Source organism: Paroedura picta, chromosome 3 (genome assembly GCF_049243985.1).
Source record: "Paroedura picta isolate Pp20150507F chromosome 3, Ppicta_v3.0, whole genome shotgun sequence".
NCBI classification, from domain to species: domain Eukaryota; kingdom Metazoa; phylum Chordata; class Lepidosauria; order Squamata; family Gekkonidae; genus Paroedura; species Paroedura picta.
Genome location: NC_135371.1, coordinates 10,134,581 through 10,149,661, shown reverse-complemented (window position 1 = coordinate 10,149,661; position 15,081 = coordinate 10,134,581). Strand labels below are relative to the sequence as shown.

The 15,081-nt window shown below is 43.4% G+C and overlaps 1 long non-coding RNA gene across 1 annotated transcript; it reads left to right on the top strand.

Moving 5' to 3' along the window:
- Window positions 1-10,623: 10,623 nt before the first annotated feature.
- On the top strand, window positions 10,624-15,081 carry LOC143834446 (uncharacterized). The gene is made up of 4 exons (XR_013229778.1): window positions 10,624-10,978; window positions 12,394-12,571; window positions 13,542-13,658; window positions 14,705-15,081. It is a non-coding gene; the product is annotated as an uncharacterized LOC143834446 (long non-coding RNA).

Sequence of the window (15,081 nt, the reverse complement as noted above, 5' to 3'; positions counted from 1 at the left end):
AAGGTAATAAGATAATTTTTAAAAGACATGACAATTACAGAATACCGTTAAGAACACTGAACCTCTGCATCCCTTTTGGGCACTTTTACAGTTCTGAAGAGCCTGCAAAATGAGCTCTTCTGCAATGACGTTTGGTTGGGGCCAAGGAATTAAGGAATAACATCTTATAGGCCTCCTCCCACAAGAACCCAGAAGAGCCCTCCCTGGAATAAAAAGACCTGAAGATGAACAGGTCCATCATATAATACCTGCAAGCGAGATATGTTAGCGATTGCAAGCCTGGGCACTTCAGAATTCTAATTGTTTTACTGCTTTATTGTTTTAATGAGGAATGTTTTAATGTATTTATATGTTGTAAACCACCCTGATCCGGTTCTGGGAAAGAAAGAAAGAAAGAAAGAAAGAAAGAAAGAAAGAAAGAAAGAAAGAAAGAAAGAAAGAAAGAAAGAAAGAAAGAAAGAAAGAAAGAAAGAAAGAAAGAAAGAAAGAAAGAAAGAAAGAAAGAAAGAAAGAAAGAAAGAAAGAAAGAAAGAAAGAAAGAAAGAAAGAAAGAAAGAAAGAAAGAAAGAAAGAAAGAAAGAAAGCAATGACAATCCAGGAATTTTCCAGGGCAATAAAAAAATGAAAAAAAGACCAAAGCACCAAGTTCTGGTGGATTAACAACAATGTATTATAAACAGTCAGAAGTATTAATAATACCAGTACAAAAGTAATAAATGAGATAAAAGAAGGATAAAGAAAAATGGGCTGTACCCAACAATGTGTCAATGAAACCAAATAAGATAATTTTTAAAAGATATGACAATTACAGAATACAATTAAGATAGTGGGGGGAAGATTTTTTAATTCCCATAGGACACAGAGGGGAAAAGGGTTTCTTGTTTCCAGGCTTTTTTGGTCCTGATGACCTAAAGATGGAGAATCTGGGTGTAAACTGCACGGAGCTTTTATTCCAATCCCAGGTCGATTCAGTCCCTGCTATCTACACAGAATGCGATTTCTGTTTTGATATTGGCCGATTTAAATTTTCATTTTTCAACAAGCAGGATTGATCCAGAGTGACCCTACCTTTATTGTGCGATATCTTAGAGTGCTTTTAACCCTCAATATTTTAAGAATCGGGTTGAAAAAGCAGGCTGTTTTGCGTCTGGCATCTGCTCTGTGGCAGAGAACCCCTGATTGGCCAAAGCTGCTCATGTGATAAGATTGCCTTAAAGGAGAAGGCCCTAATTTCTCTCAATTTCTGTCAGTCTTAGATTTTTTTCTCCCTCCTCTGCCTTCTTCGATCCCTCTCCCCCACTTCAAGAAAAAAAAGAAAGAGACTGTGCTACCCTAACACTTTTCTGTTTCAATGGGGAGGGGGGGAGAGGAAGACCCGAGACAAATCGATCTGAATTCAACAGGATTGACAATGCAATAAACAAAGTAAGTGCAGACTCTGCCCTACTCTCAATGGACTTTAAGAGCATCTAATATTTCTTTCTTAGGTTGTTGGTTGTTCTAGGTAGGATAGCCCAATAATCTGGCTCAGAAGAAGGCAGTGTCCCCTCCACCCCCCCACTCGGGACAAGCTTTTAAGGGCTTCTATAACTTAGGCATCTGTGGTGATCTTGGTTGGCCAAAAGGTCAGACAAGCCCTGCCATTGGGACATTCTGCAGCTTACCTTGTATCTTTTGGGTGAAGCACTGATCCTTTCCACAAGCGTAGCAGTAAACGGGAACACATGGATCGCTGTCACACTTCTGATAGCACCACAAACCCTGAACTGAGAAAGGGAGTGTTGTCAGTGAGAAGTATGCAGAACTCCATTTTGGGTATGTTTTTGTCTCATACTGCTAAAGATCACAGAAGAAAATCAAAAGGTAGCAGGGATAATTGAGGACAGCTCTTATTTTCTTTTTGGTTTGCTAAATGCTAAAGAAGAACTTAACAACAGAATTTTGAAGGAGTCCAACTGATGGCTAATTCTTCTGTAGAACCAGTTAAAAGGTGGGAGGACAGGCTCCCCCTCCCACTATAATATTTGAAGTCAATATATTTGTATGTTTCACTGGGATATTTTTCACTTCTTTGTCCATACAAATTATTCATTCACTCACTCCCTCACTCACTCACTCATTAAATAAATAAAATGACTATTTTTACTGTGTCCAATTCAGTTCACTTTATTTGTAGTCATAGACCAGTTAAGTGTCTATTAAATTTTATGTTGATCTGAAAATACTTGTTAAAGAAACTTCTGGAATCACAATGCAATCCTTTGAGTAAGGAAAATAGGAAATCTAGGAAGAGAATGCCTTGCATCAAAGGTTGATGGGGGAACCTTCCCACTCCTTAGTGAGGACCGCACTTCACCCTTTCATTGTTCCTTAGGGCTGCAGGGTCCCCCCCCCCACAAGGGCACAACTTCCTGGGGGAAGAGGAAGCTGCAGCAGCAGTTGGGAAAGTTCCCCTTCATCTAGTACCACTCAGGCAGCATTGACTCTACGTTATTTGCATACATTGAACTCTTAATTAAAAATAATAACAAAGTCATTTTCTGACATTAAATGATATAATGTTCTTTAGAAAACGATGTCAATGGAATTAGATTAAAAGAGAAACGGGATAAACATATCCAAGTAACCAATAATTAAACTGCTTCAGTAAAATGTTCAGGACCATGAAGGGAGGCCAGGGTCTAGGTTGGACCGGGAGATCCCCCAGAATTATAGCTCATCTCCAGACAAAGATCAGTTCCTCTGGAGAAAATGGATGTTTTGGAGGGTGGAACTCTATAGCGGCTTTTCTCAGCTTTTTTTTTTTTTTTTTTTACTGTTGAGGAATCCCTGAAGCATTCTTCAGGCTTTGAGAAACCCCAGAAATGGCACAATCGTGAAGAAATATGGTTGGGAAGCAGAGCTGTGCATACATCCACCTAGGGGCCCTCCCTTTTCCCACCCCCTCTAGGCCCATCATTGGCTATTGGGGGAGGCAGGTTGACATGACCATATATGTTTACACCACCCAATAAAAGTTTTAAAATGATATAGAAATAAAGCTCCTACCCTTTTGTGAAACCCTTCCAGGCCTGTCACGAATCACTGGATGAGAAAACCTTCTGCAGGGGGTTGGACTGGAGGTCCCTTCCAATTAATTGATATCATTCTAAGCCATCTGTCTTGCATTCTGTCCCACAGAGTTTGCTGTCCTCCCCAGGCTCAATCTCCAAATCTCCAGGAATTTCCCAACCTGCATCTGACAACCCTCCTCCCCCCTCCCTGTCCTTTGCTGCTGAACTAGATTAGAAACACTACACACAAACAAACCATAAAGCTGCAGTTAACAGCTTTCCACAGGCATATGATTGAGTCTGGGTTGAGGTCCCAGAATAAACATCTGGAAGGCCCCTTGAACTACTAGATCAGGTCCCTTGCTCCTAATGGAAATGCTCCAGACTGCTAGCTGGACAGGTGGAGGAGGGAGATTAAAGTTGAGTCATCTCCGTTGATGAGCCATCACTTTTGCATGGGGGATTTTATGGGTATTGTTGTTTAATCTTTTTACTGTAAACCTCTATGAGTCAATGAGAGCAGCGGTCTATAAATTAAATAATACATACATACATACATACATACATACATACATACGTATGTATGTGGTTATTTTCAATATAAAAATCACTGTTCCAAAATAAACACTGATGCTGGAAAGATATCAACTTTTTGCCATCGGTGAGCTAATAAGAGGGTTTTTCATGCGGGAAAATAAATTTCCTATGTGGGGATTAATCCCGGAGGAGTGGGGGCTTGCTATAATAATACCGCTATATAAGACGTATAGCAGATCGGACCCAAATAATTATAGACCTATGATCCTCTTAAACACTATCTGTAAGCTTTAAACTAAAGTCTTTGTGTAAAACTGCAATTGGATGGCTGAGGAGCAAATCCTTAAAGTCATACGAGGGGCATTTGCATGTGGCCAATCAAACCTAGAGTTCTTTAATCCAAAAGTACATCCAGCAGTCCAACTCATCTCAACAGCTATTTCAATAGTTCTTTTTTCTAAAATGTTAGCTCTTGTTTCTCTCCTTTTGACTGCACTGAACTTAGCCAAGTGATTGAAAGGTGATTGAAAATTGCTTAGAGAGACCTGAGACCTGCTGGATGACCTCAAGATAGTTCCAGCTCTCTCAGAGCTTTCTCAGACATACTTCCCTCACAGGAAGTCTGTTATGGGGTGAGGAAGGGAGTGCTTCTTCTCCAGAACAACACTATTCAACCTCCAAACCTGCCGTTTCCATATATGGAGCTGAAGTTTATAGTCTAAAGCTATGAACTCCATATCCAGGAGCTCTCCAGGCCCCACCTAGAGGTTATCTACCCCTGAGTTGGAAATATTCCTGGAGGTCTGGGACTTCCAAATGGTACAATGCCTCAGAGACCACCCTCTAAAGCAGTCATTGTTGTCTGGCAAACTGATCGTTACAATCTGGAAATGAGGTGTAATTTCACCAATATTCCAGGAGCCAACTGGAGGTTGTTTACCCCTGGGTTGGAAATATTTCTGGATGTTTGGAGGAGGGCCTTAAAATGGTGATCACCCAGTGATCTAGAGATGATGGTAGAGGCTTGCAGATTGAGGTTGGGGTGGAGTGGTGCGGGTGTGTCCCTCCTAGGTTATGGTCTTTGGCCAGCCCTTGTCAGCAGCTCTGTATTTTGTGGTGCAGACAGACAGACATACCAGCATCAGTCCTGTGAGTCTGGAAAGTGCAGGAAGATCTAAATAAAGAATATTTACAGCCCGAAACTGTAAATGGTGAACAAGTAAATGTCTGGAGCTACGTGGGAATTGAAGTGACTTTTCCAAAGCTTGGTCTGGGAGACAGACTGAACAACCCCTTCCCTTCCTGTTCCTACAGCCAAGCTCTAACGCCCATTGTTCTAAAACCTACAAAATCTTCTGAGTGCCCGTCTGTGCCACAACCCTCTGCAATCACACACCCTCCTGCCTAGCCACACAATCACAACCCAAACAACACACCCATGCATCCACATGTCCTTCCAGATTCAACAATTCCTTACTTACTTTTACCACCCCACATACTCTAGCGCCTGTTGTATACCTGGATTCAATGGGCTTTGTCCCTAGTAAACAAACAATTAAATAATTTGGCTCTGGGCAACATTGGGATCTACAAAGATCAATAAAAGCCTCCCTTATTTAATGATCAGAGCGCATGAAAACACCAATCTGCAGAGGAAATATTCCTCTGAGGGCAGGCTATATAAACCAGCAGTCTCTAAAAGGAGTTAGACAAGGTTGCTTTCTTCCCCCCTTTTTATTCAATATTTATGTGAACTGTTTGATAATCAGTTTCCTAGACATTGACATGCATGCCCCAAAGCTTGCAGCAGAGACAAAAATACCGATTCTTATATATGTGGATGATGCTGTCTCAGGCCAGAGTAGTCTTAAATAGGGCACTCACAACTTTGGTAGATCAGAGTCAGGAAGAGATTCAATCTATTAACTGTACTAAAACAATAATACTGTGTTTTCACAAGAGATTTTGGAACTTTAATATACATATTATTACTACTTTATTTACTCACCCACAGCACAGAGGAGCAGAAGACCTAAACCATGGAGAATAATTTTGTTCATCTTCAGTTTCAGAGGATCAGTTACCTGCAATGAACAGCAAGACACTGTGTGCTCTCTCTCTCACCCTCTCTTTTTCTCTCCCCCTTTATAGCTACACAGGTGTGTCATTCCGAAATATCATTTGCATGGCATAGGTAAATGATGGTTCATTGAGCTTTTCTAGAAATGCCATTTCTAATAACCAGAATAATGTCTCTTCTGGGAAGATGACTGTTGTAACAATGATTAATTCATGTAAACAAGGCAAGTCTTTACTAAACAAAAACATTCCAAGCACAAATTTTCTCTTACAGGAATTTATTATAAACTGACGTGTTGAATTTCACCCGCAAAAAACATGAAGCTTTGGCCAAGCTCAGAAAGTGGCCTAGATACAGCTGGTGGGCTTACCTCAGCTGTCTCTCACAGTGTGAGCAGGTCAGTTTGTGGGCCAAGAATTGACCTGCAAGCACAGATAATTTCTCAGATGATTGGTCAGTTGCTGGACTGAGCCCCACTGCTCTTCCTTTGTCTCTCCACTACCAATCGATCTGGTATTCCCATGCTGACTTGTGGCCCCCAACTCATAGAAAAAATTTGCTGCTTTCCTCAGCTTCCTGACTTGTGGCTGGTGGTACCACAAGGATGAAGGAATTGCTCTAAGGAGACCAAGGAGTCTCTGAGCCACACCACCCTCCGTTGGGGTTAGCAAAAAATGCAACCCGGATTTCCCATTGAACCATTATTCCCTTCCCCCACCTGGAAATTCTCTTATGTCCAACATTGGGATGGACATAAAACAAGAACAATGAGGCAATCCAGCAATGAAATATCATTTGTGTTAAAGAAGAAGTTTGATCAAGGTGAAATTCATGATATTTTACCAACTTCACTATTCTAGACTAGAAAATAAGCCCGCTGTAGTGCGAATACAGCGGGCGCTAGGGAAGCCGGGCAGTTTGTGGTGTTGGTCGTGTGGGCTGACTGGGCGGAGGCGACGATTAGAGCAGCGATGGGCATCCTACCTGGAGGCTGGTGCGGGCGCCGTCGATGGCAGGAGCTCAAAGGCCGGGCAGCGAGGTTGTTGCTCCGGGTGCGCGGGATGGCCGGTCGTGGTGGGCTTGTGCAGGGTTGCGGCCACGGCCGCGAGGCACCATGTTTTGTAGGGCGGCTGCTGGCAGCGGAAGGAAGGCGTGGCAGCGGCATGTGGCTGCAGAGACAGCTCCCAGGTGTGCAGCGCGGCTGCGAGGCGCCATGTTTGGGACTGCGGCTGCTGGTGGCAGAATGGCGACGGGCGCATCCATTGGGCCCTCCTGGGCATCGGGGTGGGCGGCGAGCGGTGGAGGTGACAGGGCCGGAGGTGATGGCGGCAGCCGCTCGCGGGACGCAGGCGAAGTTGGGGGGCGGATCAGGAGGCACAAAGTGCCTCCCGCAGCATGAGGGTGCGAGAGAAGGCGGCTGGCGATGTCGTCCCCCCAGCAATGGCCATGGCCCCAAGGGTGGGAAAGGAGCAGGGACGCCGCGTCTTTGACACGGCGTCCCTGTTCCTTTCCGAAGATGCAGGAGTGGTGGGGCCAGAGGACTTGCAGAGTCCCTGGCTGGCCTGGCCATTGGCAGCTTGGCCCTGGATGGACACTTGGAGCTTCGCGGCTCCTGATTGGGCGCTCCGAGTTTTTATCCCGGACAGGGTCCGCCCTAACTCCTCCCCGACTGCCCTTACTCAATTATTTATTCTGCGCCGTGCCACGGGGTGGTTTAAAGATGTTAAGACTCCAGCCTGAATCCAGTTTCATTTCCTGTTTTCAGCATGTGGCAAGTTTTAAGTAAGGATGCGCCATTTGAAAACTCTGGTAGCATTTGTTTTTGGAACATGCAGCAGACTCAAATCCATTATTTTTGAGATCGCTTAGAGAACAGGTGAAGTGCCATAAGATTGCATGCAGGCAAATGTTCCCGTCTTCAAGAATGGGGAAAACAAGGATCTTGGGTAACTTGTTAGCTTGTCATCTATAGCTGGCAATTAAACTGTTAGTACATGAGCAGCTAGAGAAGATGGCTGTGATTAATAAGAGTCAGTATGGCTTACTCAAGAACAAGTAATGTCAGACTAACTATCTCTTTTTTTTTTAGAAAGTTACTACCTTGCTGCATAAGGGGAATGCTGTGGATATAGCTAATTCTGATTTCAGGAAAGCTTTTGATACGATATCATCAGAAAGGCCAAAGCTGAGAGTGAGCTAAGATTGGCCAGGGAAGCCCATTGTAACAAGAAAAGATTTTTCAGTTATGTGAGGAGCAAAAGTAAAGTCAAGGAGGCAATAGGCCCACTATTGGGTGCAGATGGACAAACTCTAACGAAAGATGCAGAGAAAGCAGAAAGGCTTAGTGCCTATTTTACATCAGTTTTTTCCCACAGGTCAAAGTGTTTAGGCACATCTAGAGATGGCTGTAGCCAAAGGATAGTGTCTGGGTGGCAGGTTAACATGGATAGAGAGGTTGTCGAGAGGCATTTAGCTGCACTGGATGAGTTCAAATCCCCTGGTCCAGATGAAATGCACCCGAGAGTACTCAAAGAACTTTCCAGAGAACTTGCACAGCCCTTGTCCATCATCTTTGGAACCTCTTTAAGGACTGGAGATGTCCCGGAGGACTGGAAAAGAGCAAACGTTATTCCGATCTTCAAAAAAGGGAGGAAGGATGACCCAGGAAACTACAGACCAGTGAGTCTGACCTCTGTTGTGGGGAAGATAATGGAGCAGATATTAAAGAGAGCGATCTGCAAACATCTGGAGGACAATTTGGTGATCCAAGGAAGTCAGCATGGATTTGTCTCCAACAGGTCCTGCCAGACCAACCTAGTTTCCTTTTTTGACCAAGTAACAGGTTTGCTGGATCGGGGAAATTCGGTTGATGTCATTTACTTGGATTTTAGTAAAGCTTTTGACAAGGTTCCCCATGATGTTCTGATGGATAAGTTGAAGGACTGCAATCTGGATTTTCAGATAGTTAGGTGGATAGGGAATTGGTTAGAGAACCGCACTCAAAGAGTTGTTGTCAATGGTGTTTCATCAGACTGGAGAGAGGTGAGTAGCGGGGTACCTCAGGGCTCGGTGCTCGGCCCGGTACTTTTTAACATATTTATTAATGATCTAGATGAGGGGGTGGAGGGACTACTCATCAAGTTTGCAGATGACACCAAATTGGGAGGACTGGCAAATACTCCGGAAGATAGAGACAGAGTTCAACGAGATCTGAACACAATGGAAAAATGGGCAAATGAGAACAAGATGCAATTTAATAAAGATAAGTGTAAAGTTCTGCATCTGGGTCAGAAAAATGAAAAGCATGCATACTGGATGGGGGATACGCTTCTAGGTAGCACTGTGTGTGAACGAGACCTTGGGGTACTTGTGGATTGTAAACTAAACATGAGCAGGCAGTGTGATGCAGCAGTAAAAAAGGCAAATGCCATTTTGGGCTGTATCAACAGAGGCATCACATCAAAATCACAAGATGTCATAGTCCCATTGTATACGGCACTGGTCAGACCACACCTGGAGTACTGTGTGCAGTTCTGGAGGCCTCACTTCAAGAAGGACGTAGATAAAATTGAAAGGGTACAGAGGAGAGCGACGAAGATGATCTGGGGCCAAGGGACCAAGCCCTATGAAGATAGGTTGAGGGACTTGGGAATGTTCAGCCTGGAGAAAAGGAGGTTGAGAGGGGACATGATAGCCCTCTTTAAGTATTTGAAAGGATGTCATTTGGAGGAGGGCAGGATGCTGTTTCTGCTGGCTGCAGAGGAAAGGACACGCAGTAATGGGTTTAAACTTCAAGTACAACGATATAGGCTAGATATCAGGAAAAAGTTTTTCTCAGTCAGAGTAGTTCAGCAGTGGAATAGGCTGCCTAAGGAGGTGGTGAGCTCCCCCTCACTGGAAGTCTTCAAGCAAAGGTTGGATACACACTTTTCTTGGATGCTTTAGGATGCTTAGGGCTAATCCTGCATTGAGCAGGGGGTTGGACTAGATGGCCTGTATGGCCCCTTCCAACTCTATGATTCTATGATTCTATGATTCTATGATTCCACATATTCTTCTTGACAAGTCGGATAAATGCAGTATGGATTTGTTTACTATTAGGTGGACCAATAACTGGGTGACAGATCACAGCCAAAGGGTGCTTGTTAAGGGTTCATTGTCCTCTTCAATAGTAGTGACAGAGTCCCTCAGGAATCTGCCTTAGGCCCTATATTGTTCAACATATTTATGAATTAATTGGATGATGGAATAGAGGGGGTGCTTATTAAATTTGCAGAATGAAACTGGGAGAGATTACCAAAAAAACAGCACAAGAAAGAATCAGGATACAGGATGATCTTGAGAGGCTAGAAAACTGGGCTAAAATGAATTTCAATACTGATAAATGTAGTTCTACATTTAGGTAGGAAAAATCAAATGAATCATTATAGGATAGGGGAGACCTCTCTTGGGAGTAATATGTGCAAAAAGGGTCTTGATATCTTAGTAGACCAGATACTGAACATGAGACAGCAATGTGATTCAGTGCTATGGCAATGAAAATTAAATTTAAAAGCAAGTATCTTGATAATAAATGTCTATCTGACCCCTTTGAAACAAACCTCTGATTAATGCTCTGTGGGCGGAATTAGAAATGTATATTGCTGACCTTATCCTGTCAAACTCAGATGGACCTATAGTCTTGGGAGGGGATTTTAATGCCAGATTGGGCCCAGATGACTATACTCTTTATAAGCAAAATAAATGTTTGCCTCCATCACATGAAGACACTGGAGCTCTTCTTACTTGTTGCTCCAATGATAAGATTACAAATTTTTCAGGTTTCTGCTTAACCAAAATGGCCTATAGGTTCAATCTCCATATACTAAATGGTGCCAGAGAGGGAGACCATCCTACTGAATTTACTTATTTATCGGGGGCTAGAATTAGCACTATCGACTACATTATTGTATCTAGGGATCTTCTTCCATATGTTAAGAACTTAAAAGTTATTCCTAATTTTTTTAGTGACCATTTTCAAGTCATGCTTAATTTAAATGTTCTTGCTCGAAGGCTGCATACTGAGGAGTGTCATCAGCCCGCCTTAATGCCAGCAGGCAGATCCTATGGCCATGCCAAGTGGACTTTTCAACTGCATTGATCAACAGCTGACTTCCTGGACACAGATCGCCGACTCCAGCTGCTTTTCTGGAAAATTATAGTGCTCTTACTCAAGAAATCTACCAGCATTTATCCCGCAGAGACAATATATTTGTACTATGGAAGCATTATCATTCAAGATCGTGGTTTGATAAGGACTGTGTCACTGGTAAGAAAGCTCTTGTTTTTGCTTATCAGGCATTTATAGCTAATACTGCCTCAACAACTGCAACAGATCGTCTCCATCAAAAAAGACCATATAAGCAACTGTTATCTTATAAGAAAAAGGAAGCCATGAAAAATAACTGGTCAAGTCTTATACAAGCTGTTAAATCCAATGATTCAGCCTCATTTTGGCATTTGACATAATGCTCCCAAAGAAAGGGATAATCTATAGCGGATTGTCACATCTCTCCAGAAGTTTCATGAACTTTCTATGGAAACTCCAGATGATAGCCACTTGTAGTTTTTACTTTCATAGATACTCATGGACTTATTCCTAAGGACTGGGGGTTAGCAATTATTGTCCCAATACATAAAAAAGGGACGAAAAATTATCCTGCAGATATTATCAGCAAACTATATGCAAGACATTTACAATCAAAGTGGGTCTCCAATGCTCCTCTGAGACTTGAGACAGGATATTTGAAGATGGAGGCTGGGTTAGGGCTGACTGCTTTAAATGACTGGCTTAGACTATCTTTTTCCCCCCATGGCCTTGCCCCACTAACAACTGAGGATGGGTACTAATCTTTATGGCAAAGAAAAGTGAGAGCGAAAATTGCACTCTTGGAGTTTTCTCCTGAGTTCCTACTGAACGTGGGATATGATTAGGCCAAAGCAGCTGTTAAGCAGAGATTAACTGACATAGAACGTCAACAGGCTCAAGCTAATAACCCCTCTTTCATTATCAGCAAACCCAATAGATACTCATCTTCCCCTATGACATATTCGGCCAAACGAAGTACCTAGTCATAGTAGGGCCTTCACTTTGGCACTCTATGATGCCAGAGGAGGGCAACGAGAATGATGAGGGGTTTGGAGTCCGAAATGTTTGAAGAAAGGTTGAGTCTGGTCTGTTTATCCAGGAGAGAAGACAACTAGGAGGTGATATGATAGCCATCTTCAAGTACCATTCTCCCCTGTGATATAAGAATTTGCCCTATGGGCCTCATAGATCAGGTTTTTGTTACAGGAAACTTTAAAGGGGAGATGCAGTTCTGAGGGAGCCCTGATTAGACCAAGGATGTTCAAGCCATCATGGACTGCTTGTTCCCCGAAATTCTGTCTTCGGCAGTTTTCCCAGAACTGGGAAGCAGTCCAACTGGCTCACAAAGCACTTCTCAGAAGCCAACACAGTCTGATGAAATCCATCAGCCGAAGTTTCCACATATTTATCTACTCCGTTTCACATATTGACGTGTAAATCTCCCATATGTTTACATCACTACTGTCGCCTGATTCTCGTCAATCTGTGACAAATCCTAAAAACAACAATTAAAAAGGCATTTGTGCAACGTGTATATTGAACCACAAAAGGGAGTTAACAAACCTTCATCCTTCTCCCCATTGGCTCCTCCTCAGATGCTGGGGAGAATAAATAACAACTGTACACCTACCTAGGTGTACCTGAAGACTTGCAGAGTGTTGAGGATTCTGGCTGCCTCTTTCAGTCTTATTCTCCTCAGCAACCTCAAAAATTAACACAGAATGAAAATGATTCTTCTCCTTGGAATCTCCAGTCTGTTCCTCTTTACTTGTGGTGAGTTGGAAATTGTTCTTGTTGATTCCCTGAAGGGCTGGGAGTGAGAGAGAAATTCCCTTTTCGTGCTAAATAATCATGAAACCCCCATCAAGACGTGGACAGCCTGAAGGAAACCAGTGGTCATAATGAGTAGGTGGTTGATCTTCCTCATTGAGTGATGACTGCGAAATCCCAGTAGGGTAGATTGTTTGATATTTATTTATACTAAAATTATAGACTGTTGTAGCTAATACAATGGGCACTAGCAGGGGGAGGGGGAAATAGCAAAGAGAGAGGGAGATAGAAAGGAAGAGAGTGATTATGATAGAGAGAGCTTGGCATTGGCATGGTGGCAACATCTCCCTCCCACTCCCAGGTCAAAAGAACTCATGGTCTCCTAAGGGGGACCATATCAGGGGAAGCCAAGATCTCACAGATCTTTGGGGGGGGGGAGATCTACCTTGCCTTGTCCTCAACCAACATCCCAGTGGAAGAACTCCATTTTGTAGCCCCTGCAGAACTGCAAAATTTCTGACATGGCCTGCAGCTCTCCTTGGAGCTCATTCCACCAGATAGGAGCCAGGACCAAGAATGCCCTGGCCCTAGTTGAGGCCAGGCAAACCTCTCTTAGGCCAGAAACCACCAACAGATTTATACCTGCAGAGCACAAGACCCTGCAGGGGGGAGAAGGAAATAGGCAGTACAGCAGATATGAGTGACCCAACCATGGATGGTTTTAAAGATCAATGCCAGAGCCTTGAACTGGATCCAGGCCACAACCAGAAACCAGTGCAGCTGCCTCAGCACAGGTTAGATATGGGTCCTCTTAGCAGCTGCATTTTGATGTGCAATTTCCAGCTCCTACGCCTGCGGGAAAGGATGGATGAAGGGATGGAGCCTTTGAAAATGTACATCTGACATCAATAATGGGAAATCTGGGATGGTCTGATGCATTGAAATATTGAAAATATTCTTTTGTTTCTTCTAGCTAAAGAGATCCTGTGCAACTTCTGCCATTCTGAAAAGGGGAACTGTAAGGCTGGCGACACTTGCGTAGCTAAGCTTGGGCGATGTTACACAGAATCAATCTATGAAGGCGATAAAGGTTTGTTCAAGACAGACAAGAACATGGCACATCAAATGAGCTTCATGAGGTCCCTTATCGATCTCCAGGGGTTTCCACAAATCAAGCTCACAAGCCCCACTCCCATTGCCATAAGGCACCAATTCACCAAAGGGTGTCTGGGGCAAGAAGCCACAGGGCTGCACAGCAGACTCTCAACTCATCCCACCTTTGACCCAAACAATAACATATTCTCCTTCAGTTGCACCATCTGCTCCTTAGCCTATTTTTCCCTCTCTGCATTTCTCCATGAATCAGGCTACCCTAGCGGGGGATTTCTAGCAACTTACACAACTGCTGTATAACTTGTTCTCCCCAATCCCCCACAGACAGCCTGAGACTAGTTTCTGCTGATCTGGGACATCACCCTCCCATGCAAAGTTTATTTCTAAATGGAGCCTTTTTTATTATCTTGACACACATTATTCATTTTAATGTATCTACGCCACACTGATTTATTTTATTTATTTATTTGTTTGTTTGTTTATTTATATACCGCCCTCCCCGAAGTCTCAGGGCGGTTAACATGAAACAACAAAATAGTACAGGTAACATCATTCAAGTAACAGTAGGTGGTAACAACAGCAATAACATTTACATAATAACAATAACAACAATAACATTAAAGGAAAGTGAAACTGCAAGAGCCTTAGCTCAACTCGTACTGAGACCCAGGGGTTGGGTGGATTTGTTCACAGTCATGGGAGGAGGGGAGGGCTTGGGGGCCAATTGGAAGCGATGGATAGGTCAACCTCACCCAAATGCCTGGTGGAGGAGCTTCCTTTTGCAGGCCCTGTGGAAGTGCTTTAGTTCTGTCCGGGCCCTGATCTCCTCTGGGAGCTCGTTCCACCAGGTGGGGGCCAGGATGGAAATTAATTTTCTTCTTTATTCATTCAGCACAGTTGGACACTTTGTTTAAGCATCGGTGGTATAATTTTATTCATTTGTTGAACTGTAAATAAACTGAACTTTCCTAAACTTTCCCATGCAAAATAACAACTCATGGGTTTTTGCCTTTTGTCTTGCAGGTGAAAAATATGCGGGAGTCAAGTATGGATGTATCAGTTATACTGATGAATATTGTGACACAATTATTAAGCTAGCTAAATTAATTCGGGTTACTACTTGCTGTAACACTGACTTATGCAATAAAAAAACACCTTCTCCCTTCCCTCCTCCTAACTGCACCAACCCTTCTGGGGAGGTGGGAGTTGGCAACGCATCCCCTGGGCTTGATCTCCTCCCCTCCTGAACCCATCCTCCCCTCTCCCTACTGGACCAGCTGCTCTCCCTTTGCCCTCAGTCACTGGGCCTTTGACGAAGGAGACTTCTCTACCTGATCTTCTTCCGTGTTCTTGGAGGAGCTATGTCTTGAGAATATCAAAAGTGAAAGAATAAACATACA